This window comes from Propithecus coquereli, unplaced genomic scaffold, assembly GCF_000956105.1.
Source record: "Propithecus coquereli isolate 6110/MARCELLA unplaced genomic scaffold, Pcoq_1.0 Scaffold73, whole genome shotgun sequence".
In the NCBI taxonomy this organism is placed as follows: domain Eukaryota; kingdom Metazoa; phylum Chordata; class Mammalia; order Primates; family Indriidae; genus Propithecus; species Propithecus coquereli.
This window is the reverse complement of record NW_012153396.1, coordinates 2,879,747-2,886,520: the sequence shown is the minus strand read 5'-3', so window position 1 is coordinate 2,886,520 and position 6,774 is coordinate 2,879,747. Positions and strand designations below refer to the sequence as shown.

The 6,774-nt window shown below is 35.6% G+C and overlaps 1 protein-coding gene and 1 pseudogene across 2 annotated transcripts in view; one reads left to right on the top strand and one right to left on the bottom strand.

Annotated features, from left to right (window-relative positions):
* Window positions 1–6,774, bottom strand: part of BTRC (beta-transducin repeat containing E3 ubiquitin protein ligase) — a 183,292-nt gene that overhangs the window by 60,300 nt on the left and 116,218 nt on the right. The gene's annotated exons all lie outside the window — the stretch shown is intronic.
* On the top strand, window positions 1,945–3,133 carry LOC105824340 (annotated as a pseudogene). Its single transcript, XR_001138199.1, has one exon. The product of XR_001138199.1 is annotated as a high mobility group protein B1 pseudogene (transcript).

Genomic DNA, 6,774 nt, shown 5'->3' with positions numbered 1-6,774 from the left:
TTTTTTTAAAGTTTTAATCTTTTTTATATTTGACACTAGGATCTGAAGCCCTAGTAATGCCTTTTTGAAATTTTGTCTCAATATGCCTTATTTCTTTCACATTTACTCTCCAGATACTTTCCCCATCCATTCCTCCTCATGGTTCCCAGTATTTAAGAAAAGGTTTTCTAGAAAACTGCCAATAAATGAATGTACTTCTTTATTAAAGACCTCTTTACTTCACATGGTGGCAAAAAATTATATATACCAACTGGTCTTATTTTGGGCCAAATCAAAGCATGGTCATGCACCATGTAATGATGTTTTAGTCAATGACTATTCATACAGTGGTGGTCACGTAGGATTATACTATTGTATTTTTATTGTACCTTTTCTATGTTTAGATATGTTTAGATACACAAATACTTACCATTGTATTACAATTGACTACAATATTTAGTACACTAACATGCTGTATAGGATTGCAGCCTAGGAGCAACAGGCTGTACCACATAGCCTAGATGGAGTAGGCTATACCGTCCAGGTTTGTGTAAGTACACTCTATGATGTTCGATGATGATGAAATCACTTAATGATGCATTGTTCATGATGTATCCCCATCATTAAAGGGACACATGACTATTGTAGGGCTACAAGAAGAGTCTGAAAATACATATGAAAAACCTACTGGAATCCTCTCAAAGCTTTACAAGGTTGTAGTGGTCACAATCAGATGGCAACTGTTTTTTGCCAGTATAATTTTCAGCATTGTAGGTCATGGCCTCTGTACCATGGAGACTTTTTTCTTTCAGATTCCAAAGGCCATCAAGTGTCCTCAAGGTCAAGATGGCATATTAGCTACTGTAATAAATAAATATGGACAAGCACTGAGTTTTGATTTTCATTTGAAAGAATTAAGTTCCACTGGGAGTTACAAGCAGAATTTGAAGCATCATCTTCCATGGCGATAGCACTTTTCAACAGTGAGCAATCTGGTGGGGACTCCATTGTAAGTAAATAAGGATGAAAGAGTGGGCTGATATCAGAATGGACATTAAGAGAATAGCAGTGAGAATGGGATTTGGGGGGTGGGACCAAAGAATCAAGACATTTTGGAAGATGTATTCTTAAGGATAATACCAAGGAGCCAGGGCATTACTTCTGGAGGAGATAATCATTTCAAAGGTAGTACTACACAGTGTCAAGCAAGCCAGGTTCAAGCCACATGTCTGTCACACACAAACTACATAGACCTGAGCAAGCTAGTTACCCTCTTTAAGCCTCAATTTTTTTCAAATGTCAAGTAGAATAATACCACCTATTTCCTGGGGTTGTTATAAAAACATCATGCCAAATTCCCCAGGAAGGGGAATTATGAATTGAAATACTTTTTAAATTACGCTAACTTGTGTGAATACCATTAGCTGATGGGATTGGGGATAGAACTGTGAAGAAAACACAGAAAATTTAAGATGTGATTTAGATTGTAAGAGCCGCTAACTAGAGACAGGCTAAAAGGCTCTGGGAAAATCAGAGGAAACTTCAACTTAGGGAATTTTTTTGTTACATAGGGTAATCTTTCTATATATCTATGTCAATATATCTCTCTCCATATATTTTAATAAATATATTGAGAACCTTCCATGCACAAGTGCTGTACTAGACAATGCAAAGGTCACACTGATGGCAGTATTGACAAGTTGATTCTAAAATTTATATGGAAATGAAAATGGCCAAGAATAACCAATCTTGAAGAATAACAACAAAGCTGGAGAACTTACTAGCAGAGTTCAAGATTTTGACAAAAGACCCACATGTATATAGTCACATAATTTATGACAAAGAAAATAATTTAGTACAGTGAAAAATATACATTTCAATAAATGGTGCTGTATCCACTGGGTATCACATTGAAAATAAAGAATTCTCACCTCTTACACCACGTACAAAAACAAAATGGGGAGTACATTGAGCTCCATAGAGACAGCGCCGGGGCAAGTGAGAGCTGGACGGGCACTGGGCGACTCTGTGCCTCGCTGAGGAAAAATAACTAAACATGGGCAAAGGAGATCCTAAGAAGCCGAGAGGCAAAATGTCATCATACGCATTCTTTGTGCAAACTTGCCGGGAGGAGCACAAGAAGAAGCACCCAGATGCTTCAGTCAACTTCTCAGAGTTTTCTAAGAAGTGCTCAGAGAGGTGGAAGACCATGTCTGCTAAAGAGAAAGGAAAATCTGAAGATATGGCAAAGGCGGACAAGGCCCGTTATGAAAGAGAAATGAAAACCTATATCCCTCCTAAAGGGGAAACAAAAAAGAAGTTCAAGGATCCCAATGCACCCAAGAGGCCTCCTTCGGCCCTTTTCTTGTTCTGTTCTGAGTATCGCCCTAAAATCAAAGGAGAACATCCTGGCCTATCCATTGGTGATGTTGCAAAGAAACTGGGAGAGATGTGGAATAACACTGCTGCAGATGACAAGCAGCCGTATGAAAAGAAGGCTGCAAAGCTGAAGGAAAAGTACGAAAAGGATATTGCTGCATACCGAGCTAAAGGAAAGCCTGATGCAGCAAAAAAGGGAGTCGTCAAGGCTGAAAAAAGCAAGAAAAAGAAGGAAGAGGAGGAAGATGAGGAAGATGAAGAGGATGAAGAGGAGGAGGAAGATGAAGAAAATGAAGATGAAGAAGAAGATGATGAATAAGTTGGTTCTAGCGCAGTTTTTTTTTTCTTGTCTATAAAGCATTTAACCCCCCTGTACACAACTCACTCCTTTTAAAGAAAAAAATTGAAATGTAAGGCTGTGTAAGATTTGTTTTTAAACTGTACAGTGTCTTTTTTTGTATAGTTAACACACTACCGAATGTGTCTTTAGCTAGCCCTGTCCTGGTGGTATTTTCAATAGCCACTAGCCTTGCCTGGTACAGTATGGGGGTTGTAAATTGGCATGGAAATTTAAAGCAGGTTCTTGTTGGTGCACAGCACAAATTAGTTATATATGGGGATGGTAGTTTTTTCATCTTCAGTTGTCTCTGATGCAGCTTATACGAAATAATTGTTGTTCTGTTAACTGAATACCACTCTGTAATTGCAAAAAAAAAAGTTGCAGCTGTTTTGTTGACATTCTGAATGCTTCTAAGCAAATACAATTTTTTTATTAAAAAAAAAAACAAAAACAAAATGGGCTGTAAATCTAAACATGAAAAGTAAAACAATAAAAATTTCAGAAAAACTATAATATCTTCATGACATTGGAATAGGAACAGATTTCTTAAGCAGAATGTAAAAATACTAACTATGTATGGCACAGATCAATAAATTAGACTATATAAAAATTAAAACCTCTGTTCAGTTCATCAATAGACATCATTAAAAAAGCAAAAAGGCAAGCACAGAGTAGGAGAAAATACTTGCAATATGTACATCAAAGAATTTGTATCCAGAATTTACATGGAGAACTCCTACAAATCCTTACAAAGAATACATAAAACCCAGTAGAAAAATGAGCAAAGACTTGAACTGCACATCCAAATGGCCAATCAACATTTAAAAATATGCTCAATTTTAATAGTGTTCAGGGAAATTTAAATTAAAAACACAATCTGACAATAATGTGAATATACTTAACACTACTAAACTGTGCACTTGGAAGATGGTAGATTTTATGTTATGTGTTTTTTGCCACAATTAAACAAACAACTCAAAACATGATATGTGATACTACCATACATCACTAGAATGCTACAATGAAAAAGCCAACACCAAGTGTTGGTTGGTGAGGAAAAGGAACAATGGAACGCTCTCATTCACTGCCCTATAAATTGGGAAATTTGGAAATTCCAATTCCTCTCCTAGTTACATATTCATTTGAATACATTCATTGTATATATTCATGAAAAGATATATATAAGAATTTTATGGTAGTTATCAAAATCTGAAAGAAACCCAATGTTCACCTATTGTAAAATGGATAAATTGTGGTATTTATTAATATGTATACTGAGACATTACATATCAATGACAATAAACAAATTACCACTATATGCAACAATATTAATGACTCTCAAAAACAGTGAAGTAATTCACACAGCAAAAATAAATATTTATGTAGGGTTCCATTTATATTAGGCTCAAAAATAGGCAAAACTAATATATGGTGTTAGAAGTGAGGATAATGGTTACCTTTGGAAGGATAGTGACTTGAGAACAGCAGTGGGCTCTACCAATGTTCTTTTTTATTTCTCTTATTTTAAAATCTGAGTGGTGATTATACAGGTGTGTTCACTTTGCAAAAATTTACTGAATCAAATTCAGGATCTCCTGAATACTGTGTTAGGAGGAGATGATTATATTCATAGAAAGGGAGACAAGGGTGAATAAAGTTCTGTTTTGTTACAGATAGACTGTCCTAGCCCTTATTTTCTGATATGAAAGGAAACAGGGACTTCTAATAAAAAAGATTGAAACTTTTGCCACACAAGAGCCTGAGCCTCTATCTTCACTTTCAACCCTGTGGCCACATACAGACAATTGTTCCCATATGCCACCACTCTGAACAAGGTTAGAGCTCCCTCTAGCACTTTTAACTAAGGAAACACCACAGGCCCTTACAGAGCTGACACAGTTTGGTGCTGCCCACAGTTAAATGCAATATGGCGATTTTTATTTTTAATTTGCTTTAATTGTTGCTATGATATGAATAATTAATAGGCTGCCTATGCCAGTTTTGTAAAGTTCACAGTACAGAAAGCCAGGAGAGAAATATCTACTTAGAAAGGAGGCTTAAAAATGGTTATAACTGCTATAATATTAGAGAATTCCAAATATTTATTCATGATTTGTGGCAACATTATGTTCTACCAACAAACATACTACCAAGAACTTCCTACTAAAATATCTTTCTGGTCTCATCTATTTTTTTCTTCATGACTTCATAACCACTGTACCTATAGTACTGTATAAGAGGAAAGTAGGTCAGTGTTAAGGGAACCTTGCTCTATGGTGGAGAATAGAAAGGTTTGGCTGTAAACATTTAACCTAGTTCCATTCATTGTAAAACAATTATTTATTAGCATTAAATAACCCCCTGGACAATAGAGACCTAGTCAATTTAAAGCCTATATTTTTTTCCCATGTTTGTAAACTCCCTTTTCCATGGGCACCTTAACCACTGGAAATTATGATGATATCAATACCTCCACTTAACAATGTCTATTTCACATTTGGATATCATCAGAAAGTACAATTTAGTTATAATGTTGTAATCCTATACAATCCAGACAGAATTTGAGCAGGCGCTAAAAGTTCAGTAATTATAATACACACAACCATTCTGGGAATGCAGCCAGAAATAAAAGGGGCTTCATTTTTCATGGTTGGATTTCAAATCTTTCCCATCCTGAAAGAAACACGGCTTTTCAACACTCTTGTTCAAATCAATACACATATAAAACCAGCTAATTAATAAGTTCCTTGAATCAAGGAATAAAAATGAGAGAAAGAAAAAGAAGAGAATGTAAAGAGTCACCTTTAATGTAAATTCATTTTAGGCAAGACTATTATGTGCTGTTCAATTTTCTGTATTTTCAAAATTAAGAAAACAGTTTTTGAGTTATAATCTAGCAAACATTTCCTATCAACTTTTTATTTAAAGCATATGGATCCCTCAAAAAATATGTCCATAATTAAAGTGAGCTTTAGTAATTTCCTAGGGAAATGGTTACCATTTTGTTTTTTAGCATGTAAAATGAAGATTAATACAAGTCAGTATGCCTTCTCCTCTTGTGCTCTGTTTATAGACAAGCACCATTCTGCCAAAGACAGTAAACCACTGACTGACATCAGTTCTAGATCCTTCCTGTACATACCACAAGGCCAAGATGCAAATTTACCACCTTTGTTTGGTTTTGTATTATGTCTGCTGGTCACATTAACACGGCCACACTCATTCTAAGAGCAGCTCAAACTAGGAGTGAAATATTGTGTGAAAACAGTTACTCATTAGCTTGCTGAGAACCTCAATCAGGAGTTGTGTTTTTCCTAAGACAGGATTCACTGCAGCTTCTCTTTCAATTCACCGTCTAGCACCTGGTGGGAGCGGTACATCATGAACTAGAACAAGAATGACAGATCTAAATTAACATGACAGAAAAGCTATTTGATGCTGTCTCTTGGTTTCTCTACTTCACTCTCTTTTGTGGCCTCCAATAGCTTCAGAACCCTGGCATTAATTAAGCAACGATTTTATTACACACAATCAAAGCCTGAAAAGAAAAGCCTAACAGACAGTAAGAGGAGATTACAAGGTTCAATTAACAGTTTTACTTTTTTGTGGTTGCTAATTGAGGTATTTTTAATTTTTATCATCTCATATAGAATGCTGAAAAGGAAAATACTGTTAAGTGCAAGAGAATAACAAACCTAAAATGTACTACTGTATCATGATTTTTCTTTTTATAACCAATTTGCCTACTTTTGTGATTTCCAACTCCTGGCTAGTAGTTATTAATAGTAAATGGTTAACATTTAATAGGCACCACAGAGAATATTTTAGATAATCCCCCCCATTTGCAACATATGCCCTAATTTCTATGTACTAAAATTCACAAACACAGTGGTTTGAAAGCACAGGGCCATGGGGCCAGACAGTCTGGGTTCAAATTCCAGTTCTGCAACAAACAATATGACCTTGGGTAAGCTGCTTGATCTGAGTTCTGGTTCTTTTGTATATAACATAGGGTTAAATGGTTAATGAGTTGTTGTGATGATTCAAGGGAAAAATGTATATAAAACGCCGGGCGC